Below are 22,407 nucleotides of genomic sequence, written 5' to 3'. Positions count from 1 at the left end.
CGAGTTGTTGATGCTGTGTCTTTAATGGTAACATACTGATACCTATTAGTAAGGTAAGATTTGAAATAAGCAAGCGCATGGCCTCTTATACCGTAATGGTCAAGTTTGTGGAGTAGGATGTCGTGGTCTTATGAGTGTTGTTTGCACTGATATTTGAACTCATCTGATTGTTTACTTCCACTTCTCTACCGACATCTGGCAATAGTTCATTAGTGCTGTTTCACCATATATAATACTCTTATATTACACCATATATCATACACTATGCCCTGGGGTTTGATGACAACAGCGTTATTAACCACAACTGTAGAACATTATATCACTGCACATCAATACCCTTATCTCTCACTATACATGTATTACTGAACAGTATTTCGATAAGGGTAGAGAGGTTTTCATTTCATTTAAGGATTTGCAAATGGCATATGACAGGGTGGATAGGGAAGTTTTATGGCAGATGTTGCAGGTGTATGGAATATGTGGTAGGTTACCGAAAGCAATTTAAAGTTTTTATGAAGACAGTGAGGTTCAGGTCAGAGCATGTAGGAGAGAGGGAGAGAGAGAGAGAGAGAGAGAGAGAGAGAGAGAGAGAGAGAGAGAGAGAGAGAGAGAGAGAGAGAGAGAGAGAGAGAGAGACAGAGACAGAGAGAGAGACAGAGAGAGAGACAGAGAGAGAGACAGAGAGAGAGAGAGAGAGACAGAGAGAGAGACAGAGAGAGAGACAGAGAGAGAGAGAGAGAGAGAGAGAGAGAGAGAGAGAGAGAGAGAGAGAGAGAGAGAGAGAGAGAGAGAGAGAGAGAGAGAGAGAGAGAGAGAGAGAGAGAGAGAGAGATTATTTCCCAGGAAAAGTAGGCCTTAGATAAGGATCATGATGTCACCACTGTTGTTCAATATATTTACAGATAGGGTTGTAAGAGAAGTGAATGCTCGGGTGTTGGCAAGAGGTGTGGGATTAACCCGTAAACAGTCCAAACGTATATATACATTTTTACTGCTACTGCCCCAAACGTATATTTACGTTTTATTTTTCATTCCTTCAAAATTGGCGTGATAGGCCTGAGTCGCCTAGACATGAGAGAATGGATGTGCGCACTCAGTGTGCGCAGTATCAAAAAAAATCTGGGACGCCTGGGTACCGCATGGTAAGACCAGTTACATTCAGCTCCATCTTGGGTCAACATCATGGCACATCCTCGTGATTCACGCACGCCTCGTCGTATTAACACTATTATTTGAGGAAAGTGATATGGAAGGTCAGTTTGGTGGATTTGACACAGATGTGGCTACTAATAATCAAGGAAATAGTGAAAATATAGACGATAACCCAGATGACCCTCAGCCCATCACCTCTGGGGTGGCCAGTGTGGCCACACCAGACCCTGGGCCAAGCACTTATGGGGTGGCCAGTGGCCACACCAGACCCTGGGCCAAGCACTTCTGAGGTGGCCAGTGTGGCCACACTAGACCCTGGGCCCAGCACCTCTGAAGTGGCGAGTGTTACCCATAGGCAACTACGCAAGAGGAAACTATCATTTTCCCGGTGTTTTAGTAGTGATAGTGAAAGTGAAATAAGTGATGATGAGATTGATTTTATGCCATTAGAGGATTCGTCTAGTGACAGTGACCATTATTCACCAGTGAAGTGTACCTTTAGGCATCATTACCTACGTTCAGGCAGTGTGCCATGTGCAATCAGAGGCAAGGGTCGTGGCAGGTTATGATCCAAAACCCCTGCCACTGATAGTGAAAGTGATAATGAAGGTGAATATGCAGGGATGGAGGAAATAGTGGTGGGTGGCATGGTGCCTGGACCACATGGCGCGGTGGGTGGACAGACAAAGGACCACCTGGCACCCCCCTCAACTATGTGCTGCCTCCACTCCTGTCCCCCTTCCTGCTCCCCCTCGTCCCATGCCAGAGGTCCACCCTGCACCATGTGACCGAGAGTGGAACTGGACACAAAGTATATTCGTGCCAGAGTGTTTTGATTTTGATGCGAGTGGAAGTGGCATCCTGCCAGAATGTCCCATAACGAATGAGTCTACAGAGTTAGACTTTTTCCAGTTATACTTTGATGAGCCTATAATGAACTTGATAGTGACCCAGACGAACAATTATTACCGTTATATCATGGACAATACACCAGATGTTGGGGAATCATCACGGCTGCACAGGTGGAAAGATACAACAGCGGATGAAATGTATTTATTCCTTGGCACTGTCATGCTTATGCCACATACCTATAAGAACAATATACGTAACTACTGGGCCACAGACCACTTCATCAGTACTCCTGTATTCTGTGACCTCCTTCCCTGCAACAGATTCATTCTGTTGCTATGAATGTTGCACTTCTCAGATAGGAATAGGCTCAACAGGAATGACCTATACAAAATCCGGGAAGTGGTTATCTATATGAAGCAGAAATTCAGTGCCTACTTTTATCCCTACAAGAATATTGTTGATGAGTCCTTGATTTTGTTCAAGGGACGCTTGTCATTCAAACAATATATACCAAGCAAACGTCATTGCTTTGTTATATGTGACTGTAAGAGTGGTCTTGTATTAGATGTGATTGTATACACCGGGAAAAACACACTTGACGATACCAGACGCATGGTGGGCATTTCTGGTGATGTTGTTCGAAAAATGATGGAACCATACCTTGGCAAGGGCCATACATTGTACACAGACAACTGGTATACAAGCCCTATGCTCGCTGATTTCCTACGTGTGAACAATACTGATATATGTGGAACAGTGAGAAGGAATAGAAAACATATGCCAAGGTTCAGTGGAGGCAGTATTGAAGGTGCAGTGCAAGCATTTCATGCCAATGACATCATGGCACTGATGTGGCATGACAAACGTGACGTGACATTGCTGTCTACCATCCACAGAAACAAGATGGTACAAACAGACAAAGTGAACAGGGAGACCAATGAACGTATTGTCAAGCCAGCTGCTGTTGTCGACTATACAAACAATATGCGACTCGTTGACAAGTGTGACATGATGATAGGGTTCGCTGTTGTGTGCGTAGGAGTCGCAAGTGGTATATAAAAGTGTTTTTTCACCTTGTAGACATTGCAGTGCTCAATGCATTCAATATGTACGAAATAAAGACTGGAAAACGACAACGTTTTGCAGAATTCTCCTTGAATGTCGTAAAACAGATTGCAAAAAAGTATGGTACCACACCTGTACCTGCCCCTCAACAGCGACGTCATACCACAACCTGTCCCCCAACCACAGCCAGTGGGGGAAGTGCCAGACCGAATCATCCCTGTCACTACTTGGTATCAATACCACCTACCCCAAAGAAGAAGCACTCCCAGGAAAAGTGTGTTGTGTGTGCTACCACCACAAAACGACCCCAACAGCGAAAGGACACATGATACATTTGTCACCAGTGTGGGGTAGCACTCTGTATAAATCCATGCTTCATGGAGTATCATACAATCGTGGAGTTCTAGAAACATAAGTGGGACATGTAAATACTTGTATATAGTTGTAGATAATAATGTGTGATTCAGCCAGGTGTGCAAAATCACCTGTCAGTGTGTACATGTGTGTCTGTGACAATATGATAATAATTTTGTATATATTATTGGTGTATAAGCAACAATTGACATTGAAATCAAAAGAATTACTGTAAACCATAAGTATCATATCAAGAAAACCAAGAAAAGTAAAAAAAAAAAATGGAAAAAAACAGTAAATATGTAGAGTTTCTGCAAGCGGCTGTGCTCCATGTTGCCGTCAGGTGATCGCCAAGTGCCAACTTCACGGCCTCATATCTCGGTAAGTACTGACCCTAATTTTTTTTTTATCCTATAACACTTAGAAAAATGTGCCCCTTGTTTCTATATAAAAAAAAAAGATTTTTTTATTTTTCAAAATATTCGGGGCACTGGGGTAGTGAACGTATATATACGTTTGGACCGTTTACGGGTTAAAAGATAAAGAATCTAACACAAAGTAGGAGTTGTCACAGCTTCTTTTTGCTGATGACACTGTGCTTGTGGGAGATTCTGAAGAGACTGCACAAGTTGGTGGACAAATCTGGAAGAGTATATAAAAGAAGGAAATTAACCCTGAAACTGTCCGAATGTAGATCTACATTTGGAGCTCTACATGCGTAGTGCTCCAAACTTAGATCTATGTTTTATTTTATATGCTTTCAACCTTGGCACGATAGGCCTGAGTCACCTAGACACGAGAGAATAGGTCTGCGTACTCACTGTGCAGGAAAAATGTGCTCTTCAGAATGCTACGCAAGTGAACGTCGATCTATGTTTAGGCAGTTTAAGGGTTAAAAGTGAATATAGGAAAAAGCAAGGTGATAAGGATAACAAAAACTTTAGGTAATTATAGGCTGGATATCAGATTGGAAGGAGGGAGTATGGAGTAAGTGAATGCGTTCAGATACTTGGGAGTGGACTTGTTAGCAGATGGGGGATCTATGAAAGATGAAGTAAACCACAGAAATGACGAAGGGAAAAAGATGAGTAGTGCACTGAGGAGTGTGTGGAGAAAAAGAATGTTATCTATGGAAGCAAAGAGGGAAATGTATGAGAGTATAGTGGTACCTACACTCTTATATGGGAGATGAATGTTGCAACAAGAAGGCTGAAGGTATTGGGGATATCCTGTCTGAGGGCAATGTTTGGTGTGAATATTATGTAGAGAATCTGTACCTTGGAGATAAGGAAGAGGTGCAAGGGCTGAGGTAGTTTGGACATTTAGAGAGGATGGGACAAAACAGAATGACTTGTAGAGTGTATAAATCTGTAGTGGAAGGACTGCAGGGTATGGGTCATCCTAGGAAAGGTTGGAAGGAGGGAGTTAAAGTAGGTTTTTGTGTGCTAGGGGGTTAGACTTCCAGAAAGCATGCATGAATGTGTTAGATGGTGGTGAGTGGAGGCAAGTGGTTTTTATGACTTGACGTGCTCTTGGAGTGTGAGCAAAAGTAACATTTATAAAGGGATTCAGTGAAACTAGTTAGCCAGACTTGAGTCCTAGAGGTAAGAAGTACAGTGCCTTCACTCTGAAGGAGGAGTGTTAATGTTGCAGCTTTATAACTATAGTGTGAGCATACCTCTGACAAGAAAGTGATTGAGTGAGTGATAATGAAAGTATTTTTTCTTTTTTTATGTCACCCTGTCTTGGTGGGAAATGGCTAATATATTAATAAAAAAAATTAAGTTCTTCACATTAGTTTTTTGCTCTTGATGCAGGGACTTGCAAGCTTACAAGCCTTGCTTAACCTACAGGCACAATCTACTTTCAGTGGTGACTCAGCCTGCCACTGCTCAACCTCATATATCTGCAGTACATAAGCCACATCTCTGTGAATATGCTGTACTTTTACCAAGATTAATAGACTGAACACATGACCTCCAGACTGAATGATTACCTCAAACTCCTCATCTTTCACTGAACTGAAGAAGTCAATGGCTGGTGAAACATTTCCAGAATAAAGATACACAAATGTTGCATAAGTGTCTCATTGATCAAGTTGTCAATTTTCTAAAACATTTTATGATTTTCATCAGGCAGTGTTTATGGAAATAAATGGTATAAAATACCGACACAATGGAAATATAAACACATATGCAGTATAATGTAATCCTTTATTGACAACGTTTTGCCCACACAGTGGGCTTTTCCAAGTCACAAACAGATCTACCTGGGGTGGAAGGTACACGAGTATTTATAGTCAGGTTCAGAATGCTGTGGTCAGGTGGAGAATGCTGCATTTGATGATGTACCGAGTGGGGTTATAGAGTCTAAAATCTTGGGTAGCTTGGAAGTGAGATTGGATAAGTTTGTGAGCAGACCTTCTGCAGTGTTCTTCCATTCCTATGCTCTTATGTGGGATAGCGATGAAGAAGTTTCTTGGCAAGTGGTTCAGCTATGTTATAGAAGCCATTATTCTGGTTGAAGTTGTCGGATATAGAGATAAGCGATGATTCCAGGATTCTTCGGTATTGAACGTTGTCTTCTCTGGCGATAAGTCTTGAGTTTCTGTAGTTTATTAATGTTTGTGTGAATTGCGGTGTTGTACACAGGCATTCCTTGTATCATCAGACCTGCTTGCGTATTGGTGTTCTGAAATACGTGTTTGGAGGTCCCTTGATATTTCGCCCATGTATAATTTGCTGCAGTCATTACAAGGGATTATGTATACCCCTGCAGAGAATGGAAGCTTGTCCTGTCTATTACTGGTAAGGTCTTTGATGGTTGTGGTTGTGGAGGTAGATACTTGGAATGAGGTATTGGAAAAAGATGTTGGAAACATGTTTGGCAATGGAGTTGGTGGGGAGGACTATGTATCTCTTCTCGGCAGTGTCTTCTCTGGGTGTGTTGAAGATGTTTAATGCCCGTCGTCTGCAGTGTCTGATGAAGTGACGAGGACAGTGGAGTTTAGAAAATACTTATTCAATTATAGTGCATTCTTCCTCAAGAAACTCATTGCTGCATATTCTGAGTGCGCGCAGAGAAGAGATACATAGTCCTCCCCACCAACTCCATTGCCAAACACGTTTCCAACATCTTTTCCAATACCTCATTCCAAGTATCTACCTCCACAACCACAATCATCAAGGACATTACCAGTAATAGACAGGACAAGCTTCCATCCTCTGCAGGGGTATACATAATCCCTTGTAATGACTGCAGCAAATTATATGTGGGCGAAACATCAAGGGACCTCCAAACAGGTATTTCAGAACACCAATACACAAGCAGGTCTGACGATACAAGGAATGCCTGTGTACAACACCGCAATTCACACAACCATTTAATAAACTACAGAAACTCAAAACTTATCGCCAGAGAAGACAATGCTCAATACCGAAGAATCCTGTAATTATTGCTTATCTCTACATCCGACAACTTCAACCAGAATAATGGCTTCTATAACATAGCTGAACCACTTGCCAAGAAACTTCTTCATTGCTATCCCACATAAGAGCATAGGAATGGAAGAACACTGCAGAAGGTCTGCTCACAAACTTATCCAATCTCACTTCCAAGCTACCCAAGATTTTAGACTCTATAACCCCACTCGGTACATCATCAGATGCAGCATTCTCCACCTGACCACAGTATTCTGAACCTGACTATAAATACTCGTGTACCTTCCACCCCAGGTAGATCTATTTGTGACTTGAAAAAGCCCACTGTGTGGGCAAAACGTTGTCAATAAAGGATTACATTATACTGCATATGTGTTTATATTTCCAGGCAGTGTTTATACAAAAAATTATCTCCACACTATCCTCCTTTGAAAGATTTTGTCTGATTCGTATATCTTTACAACCCTTCAATTCCTTCATGTCTTCAGTTGTTTTTTTTAAAGTTCTTCCTTATGTTTAATGTGTGCAAATGTTATTTTCAATGGCCTATGCTTGTCTTCTCATACCTTCCAACATCACAATATCTTCTTGAAGTTCAACTTCACAATATATTTATGTGCTATTTTTCCTCTTTGATTCCTTATATTAGAGATTTATTTCCTTTTAACACTGCTAGAAACAATGTCCCTTGATAACTAAGTTATTTACAATTTTCTTTTTAATTTCTTGACTAATATTGGTTATAGCAGTGACTTGTTTAGCCAATACCACCAGTTGTTCAATCTTTTGAGTTATCACTAGTAAATTTCTGCAAAACTATCTTCAATCTTAGATATATATTCTTACAGACATTTCCTCTCCTTCTAATTCTGTCTCACGTTTAGTTTTTCCTGTATAACTATCTTATCTTCTAACTTAGTTCTGTAGTCTACTAAACCTTTATTTTCTTCTCAATATTATCACTACTTAGATAATTTCTGAACTATCACTACTTTCTTCTTCATTACTTCAGCTTCCTCACCTAATGTGTTTGCATTTACTATAACAAGGTCTTTAACCCCTTGACTGTCGCAACCCCAAATCCTAAGGTATCACCTGGTGTCGCAAAATTTCCAAAGAAAAAAAAAATTATTTTTTCTTGTGAAACGATAGAGAATCTTTTCCCGATTGTAATGACACCAAAACAACAAAATTTGATGGAAAACTAATGGAATTACGCTCTCGCGAAGTTTGTGACCTCGGCGATATTACGAATCAGCGATTTCGCCCACTTTGAGCCCTATTTTCGGCTAATTCCATTGTTCCAGTCGACCAAACTCATAGCTATTTCTTTAGAACTCAATTTTTTCTATCGATTGAGTACAAGAAACTGCCCATTTACCAATTTCAACTACCCAATAACGTGGTCTAAACTTACTCCCTGTTCAGTACATCCACACTTACTACTGTGCAATCTACATCTACAGGACCTTAAACTCCAATATCAACCTTGACCTAAAACACTTTCTTGATAGTTGTGACAGAACCCACAGGCATAACACCAGACACAAACATCTCTATGACATTCCCCATGTCCGACTAAACCTTTACAAAAATTCAATGTATGTCAAAGGCCCTAAAATCTGGAACACCCTACCTGAGAACTCTAGAACTGCAGACACATTCATCACCTTCAAAACTACCATTAGAAAACATCTTATCTCCCTGATAAACCCCATCAACTAACTACATGAATACCACCTGGTGGTTCACACTTACACTCACTCACCCATTTGACCATAAACAGAAATATTAATCTCAATCTTAAAATAATGAATCCTATGATACTCCAATACTGAAACTATGTACTGTGCCAAAACAAAAGCATTCACATTGCTAAACTCACAAACTAGTATTTAGTCACTTAGCCATAATACCAACTTACCTTATAATTTGTAATATTTTAAAATAAAGAATTAAGCTAAGTCTGCCCGAAATGCCTAGCCATGCTAGGCGTTCTAGTGGTACACTCTGTAATCATTATATAACTACATGTAAACCACACAACAACCAAATTCTGTAAATTCAACATTGTAATCTTTATAGAGAATAAACTATGAATTTGAATTTGAATTGAATTTGAATTTGAATTTGAAGAAAATTAAAAAATATGACAATTTCAAAATAGGGTCCAAAATGAACAATGCAGCAGACATTCCTGGCTCTAAAATAACATTTTCTTTGTTCATCAGTCACATCTCCAGGCCCCTCTGATATTACCCTTGCTTTCTATTTTGAATTTTTATTCAAACAAAAAATAGAAGATTTACTGTTATGCAGACTACTGCAATATTGTAATAATTGTATAAATAATGTCAACCCATTCATGACTGCATATAACAATGGCTATTTGGACATTTATTGGAGAATGACATCATTTGTTTACTTTTGAACATTGGCAAAAATCAAACATTTCCCCTACTTTGAGCTCCATTTCAAGGTTCTTTTCATAGTAAAACCAATCAAAATCACCTCTATTTCTATAACATGTTTTCCATTCTATCAAATTAGACCAAGAAAACAAGAGAATACAACCATAAATACTATACAAAAATAGACCACAAAGTCAGCATTATAATTAAAAAAAAAAAAAAAAAAAAAAAAAGGTCGGAGTTTTTTTTTCTCATTATGCACTGCGTGCTGCAGGAATTTTTTATATGGTGCCCACTGACCACACAGACCTATTCTCTCACATGTGGGCCTATCAGCTTTCTCCTGCTTGATTTGAAGCCGCTAGAATTTGAGTATATATACATCAAAAACAGTGGATCGTAAAACGTATATATACGACCAAAACAGTCAAAGGGTTAAATCTTCTAAATTTCTTTGTTAATCCTTGCTTTACACAGAGTTGCTAAATTTTATTAATTCTATCCATAAATTTACTGGTTTCTTTGTCTGCAGGTGTATAAGCACAGCTGTGTTTAGACTGTGTATCTTCTGCCACACTATGTAAACAAACATACCACTCTACTCTTGTGCTACTCTATTTCTACCAATTTATTATATTCTTATCCCAGAAAATGTCCCATTTTAATAATTTTCTTCTATTTATGGAGACATCACTTACAGAAAACACTTTATTCCTCACAGTACAAAACAGGCACAGTCTTTTTATCCCAGGATGAGGTGGATGACATCTCTCACTGTCTCTATGTGTGTGTCTCTAGCATGCATGAATTCATCTCTATATGGTTGAATAGGTCAAGCCCCAGCTCCTGGCTCTCAAAGTTACTGCTTACCAGATTCCTTCCCTCCTAGCCTCGTGGGCCTTGGCATACCTGCCTTCAACTTTCCAACCACTACAAGACTAAAGAAATATGTTCTGACAGCCTTGTTGATCATGTTTGCCTTTAGATTCTAGCTGTCTCTAAGAATCTGTTTCTTGCCTTTCAAACAGCCTGTCTGTCTACCTCATCAATTCCTGAGAATTTTATATGTTGTTACTATAAATGTCTTGGCTCTTCTGTCAACCAATGTTAGGTTCAACTGTGTTAGGCTCTTCTTGCATCTCGTACCCCATAGCTCTGGAACAAACCTTGTTGCATACTTCTGCACTTTCTCCAGTTTCTTTATATGCTTTTTTTCAGGTGTGGGTTCCATACTGGTGCTGCATACTCCAAGATGGGCCTGACATATTTTGTATAAATGGTGCAGAATGACTCTTCACTGAGATCCCTGAAGGCTATAGTACTTAGATTTACCAGGCTGCAAGGTTATTCAGCTGATGTGTGCCTCTGGTGATATACCAGGCACTGTGTTCATGTCCAGGTCTGTTTCTAGGAGTGAAGATTGCACCTTCTCTTTCCCTCAGTCTTTACTCTATGTCCGGTCTTCTTGCCTCTTCCTCAATTTTCATAACCTTGCAGGTGCTAAGGTTGAATTCAAGCAACCACTTATGTGACCAATCTTGCGGTGTATCCAGATCTGAAGCCTCTCTCTTTCTTCACTTGTTATTATTCTCCTCATTAGTTTAACATCAGCAAATGGGGGTACATCTGGTTCAGTTCCATCTAGAATGTCTTTCACAAGAACTAGAAACTGTACTGACTCTAATACTGATCCTTGCAGAACCTTGCTAATTACTCTTCCCCATTCTGACATCTCTTCCCTGACATTCTTGTCTCCATGCCCTATGGTACTATTTGATCCACCAGAGCACTTTCCCTGTTATTCCTGCCTGTCCCTCAATCTCAGCCTCAAGTAAGGAACAATATCAGATGCCTTATTACAGTCTAAGAAAATGCAATCCACCCATTTCTCTCTGTCTCTCCTGTCTCACATCGTCATATAACTACAACAGGCTGCTAAGACAAGACTTGCCATCACTGAACTTGTAATGGTTACTTTTATGAAACCATTTCTCTCCAAGTGTTCTAGCCTTCTCCTTCTGATAATCTTCTCCATTACCTCGCATGGTATGCATATCTGAGAAACTGGTCAGCAGTTCAACACTTCCTGTCTGTCTTCATTCTTAAATATAGGGACTACATTTGATGCCCTTCAGATCCATGGCAGTTGTCCTGAATCCATTAACTTGTTGCAGATCCTAGCTAGTGGTTCTGACAGTGCTTTTATTGCCTCTGAGAATCCATGGTGACATCCCTTCAAGTCCCATTGCCTCTAATGTATTCAGACCCATTATTATTATTATTATAATCAGAAAGAAGTGCTAAACCACAAGGGTTATACCCATTAAAAGTTTCTTTACCTCTCTGCCTTGTTGTATTAATGTCATCCAGTGTTGGTCGGTGTGCCCTGTCCTCCAGGCTTTCTGGTATTATCCATATTTCCACTAGGAAGACTTCTTCAAATTGTTTAATGAACACCTCACAGACTTTCTATTTAACTTTCATAAGCTTTCCTCCTTCCTTCTTCAGGTGAATTATCTGGTCATTTATGGTAGTCTTGTTACTGATGTTGCTGTAAAGCAATTTACTTCAGACTTGGTCTTTGCTGATGTCACTCAAATTGTTGTGCAGCCTTGTTCTTCACTATAGCATATTCATTTTCAGTTAATCTGCACTCTTGCTTCACTTGGTTTAAGCAGACATGCCTCTCTCTATGTTTGGCTGAACTATGTGTTTTTGTTGTCATTGCTGCTTCCCACAACTTCTGGGTATGAAGTTCTCTGCCTCCCAGCATTTTTCAGCTAGGTACTCCATCTTATCTGCTGGCTTTCCTTCCAGGTCTCTATCCCAATACACTGAATTCAATAGTTTTCTCATCTCCTCAGTGTTTGGTTTCTCATGGCTTCCACCTTCCGTTCTTTCCTCTACCTTCAGTTCCACCAGATACTTAAGTACAGTAATACCTCGGTACTTGAACTTAATTTGTTCCAGAAGGCTGTTAGAGTACCAAACAAATTTTTCCCATAAGGAATAATGTAAATTAGATTAATCTGTTTCAGACCCCCCAAAAAACACTTACAAAAGCATTTTAACACGAAGTTTACAAGCCTAGCATGCTTTGAACACTTCACTACCTGTATCAGTACTCGTTCCAGGAGTGTTTTTCAAGAGATGGTAGTGCAGATGTTTTGCATTTTTGCAAATGAAGGTCTCAGAAACACTATCACCAGCCAACTGTTTTTCATTGATCCAAATCAACAACAATTTCTCAACCTCTTCAATTATTTGTGGTCTTTTTTTCGCAACCACTTTCTTTATTTTTTAGTATCGTAGAGATTGTAGATTTTGCCATACAAAACTTGGTAGCAAGATCAGACACACGGGTAATGCTTTCGTATTTTGCCATGAGTTCTTTTTTCATCTCTATTGTGACTAACCAATTTTCTTTCTGGTTGGCTGTTATCACTAATCTTCTTAGGCCCCATGGTGACTTATTTATAAAATTATATAAAAAAAAAAAAACACCAAAAAATGTGAAGAAACACAAAATAGTTTACAGCAAAGTTCTGGAAGGTCATGTTTGTTTGGTAAAATGCTGAGCAAATGGTCAACTACCGAGCAACTTTACCAAACAAAATGTTCAAATACCAAATTGTTTGAGTTAGGAGCTGTTCGAGTACCGAGGTACTACTGTATAGCACTGTATGATCATTAGTGCCCAGGGAAGAGTACCGAGGTACTAGGTACTACTGTATAGCATTGTATGATCATTAGTGCCCAGGGAAGAGTACCGAGGTACTACTGTATAGCACTGTATGATCATTAGTGCCCAGGGAAGAGTACCGAGGTACTACTGTATAGCACTGTATGATCATTAGTGCCCAGGGAAGAGTACCGAGGTACTACTGTATAGCATTGTATGATCATTAGTGCCCAGGGAAGAGTACCAAGGTACTACTGTATAGCATTGTATGATCATTAGTGCCCAGGGAAGAGTACCAAGGTACTACTGTATAGCATTGTATGATCATTAGTGCCCAGGGAAGAGTACCAAGGTACTACTGTATAGCACTGTATGATCATTAGTGCCCAGGGAAGAGTACTGAGGTACTACTGTATAGCACTGTATGATCATTAGTGCCCAGGGAAGAGTACCAAGGTACTACTGTATAGCATTGTATGATCATTAGTGCCCAGGGAAGAGTACCGAGGTACTACTGTATAGCACTGTATGATCATTAGTGCCCAGGGAAGAGTACTGAGGTACTACTGTATAGCACTGTATGATCATTAGTGCCCAGGGAACAGTACCGAGGTACTACTGTATAGCACTGTATGATCATTAGTGCCCAGGGAACAGTACCGAGGTACTACTGTATAGCACTGTATGATCATTAGTGCCCAGGGAACACTGATATTCTATTTCACCTATGTCACTCTTACCTATGAAGTATACAAAGAAATAAAACTTCCACTGAAGAGACTAAAAGGAGCAACAGATGGTAAAGACAATTGTGGTGGATAAAGATAAGATTGTTTTCCATGATTAAAACAAAAATGAACAATTATGTAAACCATAAAGTATTTTCAGTGTTTGTGAATCAATCGACCCAGCAGATTATGTCCTGTATTTCCAAACTTTGTTTAATCAAGAGACATTAAATTAAGAGTCATTAAAAAAAAATTGTTGTTAAAACAAGTGTTAATCAGTCAAGAGCTGTTAAATCAGGAGGCATTAAATCGAGGGTTTACAGTATGTGAGGGACCCTCCCCTTCCCTGCCACAGTAAACACTATAACCTACCTGCTTGACTTATATGCTTATTATGTATCATAAAACAGCAGTAGAGAAAGAGAAAGAGCAAGAGCAGTGTTGTAATGAGTCATATAATGTTAAGTATTAACTGCAGGTCACCAGTCACTGCATCATCACAATTACTTTACTGCACTAACTTCTCTTGTAATGCACTCTCACTAAATATATGCACTCATGAAACACCACACAACAGTATATAAAAATACTCTAATAATTAAGCTTGCAAAGCTTCTTGTATCACTTCACATTACATCACTTGTCTTATCATTATTCAGTAAATGTTGCTTTCTAGTATTTCACACCAAAAAGTATACATGTATAAAAATGAGATCTTTCTAAACACTTCTGGAATTATTATGATAATTATTATTATTATTACCATTACACATATATATATATATATATATATATATATATATATATATATATATATATATATATATATATATATATATATATATACACACACACACACACACACACACACACACACACACAGTAGGGCCCCGCTTTATGGTGTTCTTTTTTACTATGATTAGAATAATAATAACTTGTAATGATAATAATTTGTAATAATAATAATTTGTAATAATAATAATTTGTAATAATAATTTGTCCGAGCATCATTCCTTATAAATATGATGTTACATGAGAATGGAAGTGTTGGTCTTTATTTATTCTACTGTACCACTGTGGAGACAACTTGTACACAATGTAAGGTGTTTGTATGAACATGTATCAACCATAACCAGATGCATTTGTTTACATAAGTATTCTGTGGCTCTGTCCTCTAACTCATTCTCTCTCTCTCTCTCTTGTTTATTCGTTTTTATCTCTCTTCCTCACCTCTTACCCTATATTAAGATTGCAAACATTTTATGGTAAGTAATGAGTGTACTGTATATGCATTTTATCACTCTAGGACACTTTAAATGTAGGTGGGGTGGCCAGGCGGGCTACCATACCTCCCACATGACTTTCTACAAATAAATACTTTTCATCTCTCACCCTACATTAAGACCATTAAGACTAAAATATTTTAAGGTGAGTAATGAGTGTACTGTATATGCATTTTATCATTCTAGGGCGCTTTAAGAATCGTAGTATATTATGTATGGGTGGGGTGGCCAGGAGGGCTACCATACCTACCCACACCTGACTTCCTACAGTAAATACCACTCACCTTTTGCCCTACATTAAGACTACAAATATTTTAAGGCAAATAAAGAGTGTATTGTGTGTGTATTTTACTTTTTATTATTTTTTAACGACTAGTTCTATTGCTTACTTAATATATGTTAGTGTATACTTGTTATCTGGCATTTATATGCATTTATAACTGGAAAAAAATGGCGTTCTGCTTTCCGGCAATGTCTGCTTTGTGGTGGTAGCCTGGAACCTAACCTGCCATATAAGTGGGGCCTTTCTGTATATATATACAGTGGATCCTCGGGTAACGGCGGCTTTGGCTAATGCCAAAATCAGCTGATGGCTCGCTTTGGCGTAAAAATATTGGCTCAGCTATGCCAAATAACTTGGCTAAGGGCTTTCATCCCGAATATGTCCGTGTGACCTGAGCAGGCCCGGCCACTCCATGACTCTGTGTGCAGTAAGTGTGCCATTGTTTACAAGCCAGGGAGGACGATTCCACGCATACAAGCGATATATTTAGTATTATTCCATTGTTTTTAGTGCTTGTAACTGCTAAATAAGCCACCATGGGCCCAAAGAAAGCTTCTAGTGCCAGCCTTGTGATAAAGAAGGAAAGAAACACAATAAAATTCAAGAAAAAACTCATAGGAAAGTACCAAAGTGGAGGAGGAAGAGAGAGGGGACAATGTGCCTTCTGCAGTGATTCAGTGATTCTACGATACGTACAACACTAATGCAGCAGGTACTGATAAAGGCTATAGTACCAACCAGTGATAAAGTGTAGAATTAACAGTGTAGCAAGTAAGTTAAGCAAGTAAGCGATAGAAAAACGATACGAAAGTAATTCTACAATGTTGTTCAATGTGTATTGGGCCGCTGAACACACGCCGCTCTGCTATGTATCTTCCATCACTGTAAACCTTTGCCAGCATCTCCTCCATCAAACTAACTAATTAAACTAACATCTCCAAGGTAAGTGTAAATATAAAAGTGTAAGTATAAAAGTAAATATAAGTGTAAATATAAAAGGACACCAATGGAAATACATAAGTCACTCTGAATTTTTTGGGTTATCCTAGGTACTATACACATATGCTGCTATGTATGATAATCTATGTACGTAACTGTATTTGTGTATACCTGAATAAACTTACTTATTTATAAATTAAAATGTAAATATTTCTTATTTATAAACTAAAATGTAAATATTTCTTATTTATAAATTACATACATTGTTTAAGTGTGATAGTGGTGGTGGGTTCTGCTGGTGCCTCCACCACCACCACCACCACCACCACCACCATGTACCACTTCTCTCAGTGGCCTTTATAAACCCAACAACAACACTTACACCATTTACTTCTCTCACACTTTATGACATATTTTATTTATTCTAGAGTATATATCATGTTTCTATATTATTAATATTGTTTATAATGTCATATTAGATCAATTGTGATAGATAAATAAGCTGTAGAGATGATATTAGCATCATATTGAAGCATAATAAACTTGCCTTCCTTTTGCCTCCTACGTGTCTACCATACACCAACAAGTCAAGTCAATAAAGGTAAGTGTGATGTTAAATGTTCATTTATCCATTTTATTAGTTCTTTATATTTGTCACTGTTTTCTGTATGTATATTTATATTTAATCTTTAAAAAAAAAAATTTTTGTTAATACTTCTGGCTGTCTGAAACGGATTAATTAGATTTCCATTATTTCTTGGGGGTAAAATTAATTCAGCTAAAGGCTAGCTCTCTGGAACTGATTAAAGGCGTTACTCGAGGGTCCACTATATACACACACAGTAGGGCCCCATTTATATGGCAGGTTAGGTTCCAGACTACTGCAGGAACGCAGACATCACCGGAAACAGAACGCCCTATTTTGCCACTTATAAATGCATATAAATGCCAGGTAACAAGTTTACACTAACATATATTAATTTAGTAATAGAACTAGGCATTAAAAACACAATAAAATGTAAAATACATACATAGTACATTCATTACTTACCTTAACCCTTTCAGGGTCGGCAGGCCCTCTCCTAAACTTGTTCTCAGGGTCAGTTCGAAAAAAAAAAAAAAAAAAAAAAAAAAAATCTTATGAAATGATAATCTTTTCCCGATCATAATGACACCAAAAGTATGAAACTTGATGGAAAACTTATGGAATTATGCTCTCATGAAGTTAGCAGTCTTGACGATGTTTACGCATCCGTGATTTCGCTCACTTAGAGCCCTATTATCAGTCAATTCCAATGTACCAGTCAACAAAAAATCATAACTATTTTGCTAGAACTCTATTTTGTCTATAAAATGAGTACAAGAAACCACCCATTTACTGATTTCAACTAAACACTAACGTGGTCAGAAATTGGCAATTTTGCCAATTTCACACAAATTTCAAAAGATGTCAATTTCCAAATAGGGTCCAGAATAAACCAGACAGACATTCCTGGCACTAAAATAACATTTCCTCTGTTCATTACTCACGTCCCCAGGCCTCTGCAACATTTCTTTTGCTTTCCACTTTGAATTTTTTTTCTCACAAAAAATAGAAGATTTATGTTATGCAGACTACTGCATTCGTGTAGAAATGGTGTAGAAATGGTATAAATAATATCAGCACACTTGTGAAAGAATATTAGACTCACCAGTTGTCGTGTACAGGTCCACCATCAAAAATCCGGCAATCAGTTATTTGGTTCCTTCAGTTATTCGGCACTAATTTTGGGTAGTGTAATTTCAAATTTAGAGGTTGGCCACATCAACCTGATGGTACTGTTTGGTGGTGCTACTTGCTGCATAAGTCATTCCTATTTCTTTTTCTCCATTTATTGTTATACCCTGCTTACTTTCAGCCCTAGCCATAGTTCCAATGAATAAAAGAAATGCTTCTCATTATGTAAAGCACCAACACAGTACATTGTCCATTGAAGATAAGTTGGCTTTGAAGGCACTGTCGGTTGCCATGAGCTCAGTCTCATGATGCAGCTTTATTATTATGCTAATATCAACACTACACCTTATTTGCCTATCACAATTGATCTAATATGACATAATAAACAATATAAATAACATAAAAAATGTTAAATACTCCAGAATATATAATATTTGGCATAACACCGAGCAGTTCGACGGAGGTATGAAGAGGATATATGGTATACAAATACCATTCTCCTATCCCTGTCTTGGGGGCTTATATTAGAGAAAACGGAGTATAGCACAGGGCTAACTGCGATATACACTCGTACTGCACCATAAACCTGAAACAAAAAAGTTATTTTCTCTATGTAGATTATCACACATAGCAGCATATGTGTAGAGAACCTAGGATAACCCAAAAAAGTCAACATGGCTTATTTCCAGTACCTGGATTGGGCTAGCCATATATGATTTTTGGTAAATATTCAATTCCCAGCCTGGGTAGAAACATTAGGAGTGTTTCTTTACACCTGTTGTCTATGTTTACCCATCAGTAAATGGGTACCTGGGTGTTAGCCGACTAGTGTGGGTGTTATCCTGGGACACTGACCTAATTTTCTTGAGATACTCTGCAAAACAAGCAGCTTTCTGTATAGTAGTATGTCACTGATGTCAGCTAGGCCTGTATACCTTGTACATTTACGTGTAGTAAAGATATTATTATTATTATTATTATCATTTTCTCAATTGTTTGTTAGGTTATCTTATTGAAACTTGGGCAATGTATGATGGAAAGATGCTTCTTAACATAGACCAAAAATGAAAGAAATCAGACCATAAATAGCGGAGTTCACTTCTCAGCCATTAGCAGCTGCTGAGCGGTATATTTTTGTATGGTTTTTATGGTTATATTCTCGTTTTTTTGGGCTCATTTGATAGAATGAAAGATATATTACAGAAACAGATATGATTTTGATTTCTTTCATGATGAAAAGTACCTTGAAATTGCGCTCACAGTAGCGAAAATGTTCTATTCTTTAGCGAAGCTCAAGAGTAAACAAATGTCATCACCATCCAATACCTGTCCGCCTGCCAGTCTAAATTCCAGTACGGAGTCAAGAATGGCTTGACATTATTTATACAGTTATAACAATAATGCAGTAGTCTGCATAACAGTAAATCTTCTACTTTTTTGTGAATAAAAATTCCAAATGGTAAGCAAGAGTAATATAAGAGGGGCCTGTAGCCATGACTAATGAACAGAGAAAATGTTATTTTAGTGCTAGGAATGTCTGCATTGTTTATTCTGGACCCTATTTTGAAATTGGCATCTGTTGAAATTTGTGTGAAATCAGCCAAATTGCCAATTTCTGACCACTTTATTGGGTAGTTGAAATAAGTTTATGGGCAGTTTCTTGTACTCAGTCGACAGATCAGAAGTAAGTAAATAAGTAAGTTTATTCGGGTATATACAAAAACAGTTACATAGATTATCATACACAGCAGCATATGTATAGAGAACCTGGGATAACCCAGAAAAGTCAGACAAAGTGACTTATTTCCAGTACCTGACTTGGGCTTGCCATATATGATTTTTGGTAAATTTTTTTTTTCTCGGTTGTTTGTAGGGCTATCTCATTGAAACTTGGGCAATGTATGATGGAAAGATGCTTCTTAACATACAACAAAAATAATAAAGACGGATGATAAATAAGGGAGTTCACTTCTCAGCCAATAGCCGCCTCTTTGCAGTATATTTTCATATGGTTTTTATGGTTGTATTCTCGTTTTTTTTTGGACTCATTTGATAGAATGGATGATATATTACAGAAATAAACATGATTTTGATTGCTTTCATGACGAAAAGTACCTTGAAATTGAGCTTAAAGTAGCGGAAAAGTTCGATTTTTGCCGATGTTCAATGAACTTTGTGTAAGTCAAGTTGGTTAATTTTATTAAGTATATTCTAACCTAACCACTCTGTAATCCGGCAAACTCAGTAATCCGGCACACTACAGGCTCCATTGATGCCGGATTTGTGATGGAGGACCTGTATTAGACGCATGGCATGATTTGTTTACGTTTGAACTTTGGCAAAAATAAAACATTTCTGCTAATTTGAGGTCAATTTCAAGGTACTTTTCATTACGAAACCAATCGAAATCATCTCAACTTCCATAATATATCTTCCATTCTATAAAATGAGACCAGAAAAATTAGAATACAACCATAAATAGCATACGAAAATACACTGCAAAGTCGGTGTTTTAAACCAAAAACACGGTTGGAGTTTTTTTTTTCTCATAATGCAATGTGTGCTGCAGGATTTCTTTTATACTGTGCACACTGACCACATAGATCCATTCTTTCATATGTAGGCCTACCAGCTTTCTCTCGCTAGATTTGAAGGCGCTAGAATTTATGCGTACTAGTACGGCACCTACCCTGAAATGATTAAAATATTTGTAGTCTTAATGTAGGGCAAGAGGTGAGTAGTACTTATTTGTAGGAAGTCAGGTGTAGGCAGCTGGTAGATGTAGCTATGTAGTCTGCCTGGCTACATAGCTGCAGCTACCTACCTACATGATATTTAACCCTTTAACTGTTTCGGTCTTATATATACGTCTTACAAGCCAGCGTGTTTGACGTATATATACTCATATATTATAGTGGCTTCAAATCAAGCAGGAGAAATATGGTAGGCCCACATGTGAGAGAATGGGTCTATGTGGTTAGTGTGCACCATATAAAAATCCTGCAGCACGCAGTGCATAATGAGAAAAAAAAAACTCCAACCATTTTTCTTAATTAAAATGCCGACTTTGTGGACTATTTTCATATAGTATTTATGGTTGTATTCTCGTTTTCTTGGTCTCATTTAATAGAATGAAAAACATGTTATAGAAATAGAGGTGATGTTGATTGGTTTTTCTATGAAAAGAACCTTGAAATGGAGCTCAAATAGGGAAAATGCTTGATTTTTGCTGATGTTCAAAAGTAAACAAATGATGTAATTTTCCAATAAATGTCCAACTAGCCATTCTAATATGCAGTTATGAATGGGTTGACATTATTTATGCAGTTATTACAATATTGCAGTAGTCTGCATAACAGTAAATCTTCTATTTTTTTGTTTGAATAAAAATTCAAAATAGAAAGCAAGAGTAATATGAGAGGGGCCTGGAGATGTGACTGATGAACAAAGAAAATGTCATTTTAGAGTCAGGAATGTCTGCATCGTTCATTCTGGACCCAATTTTGCAATTGTCATATTTTTTAATTTTCATGAAATTGGCCAAATTGCAAATTTCTGATCATGTTATTGGGTAGTTGAAATCAGTAAATGGGCAGTTTCTCATACTCAATCGATAGAAAGAATGGAATTCTAAAGCAATAGCTATGAGTTTGGTCGACTGGAACAATTTAATTAGCCGAAAATAGGGCTCAAAGTTGGCGAAATCCCCAATTCGTAAATATCACCAAGGTCGCTAACTTTGTGAGCTCTTAATTCCGTCAGTTTTCCATCAAATTTCATTCTTTTGGTGTCATTACAATCAGGAAAAGATTCTCTATCATTTGATAATATAAAATAATTTTTTTCGGAAATTTTACGACACCAGGAGACACCTTAAGATTTGGGGTTGTGACAATCAAGGGGTTAATGCTGGCAAGAGCCATATTATTACCACCGACATACCTTGTTTCACTGAGTTTAATCGTTTCTAACAACTACCTTTAGATGCCATCATAAACGAAGGGAGAAGTAATGAATAATTCATGCCAAGAATTGTAAACAAAAGCGCCATGTGTTAAAGGGAGTGACTAGGCCAAACGCTGATTCATATACGTTTTCTCTGGTGTGGACCAGAGAAAACGTAATGGTTTCCCTCTGCCCGGCTATCACACCTCCATAGCATATAAACATAGCATGTTTATATGCTATGTAATATGTTTCTTATATAATTTTGAAGAAAATATCATAGATGGATTATTGAAAATGTGAATATCAATGTAAAATAAGGCATTTAATGTGCCCAAGAGTGATTATTATTATGTATTAGTATTATTACTATGGCGTTAAGACTAGAGGGACACGCTTAGTGATTTCAATGTGTACCTGCACACTACACCAGCACAGTGTGTAAGTATATTTAGGTACAGGTACAAAAGTATAATTATCAGAGCACATATGAAATACAGTGGAACCTCAAAAATCAAACTCAATCCGTTCCAGGAGCTAGTTCTAAATTCAAAAA

Source organism: Cherax quadricarinatus, unplaced genomic scaffold (genome assembly GCF_038502225.1).
Source record: "Cherax quadricarinatus isolate ZL_2023a unplaced genomic scaffold, ASM3850222v1 Contig112, whole genome shotgun sequence".
Lineage (NCBI taxonomy): Eukaryota > Metazoa > Arthropoda > Malacostraca > Decapoda > Parastacidae > Cherax > Cherax quadricarinatus.
Note: the sequence above shows the minus strand (reverse complement) of the source record.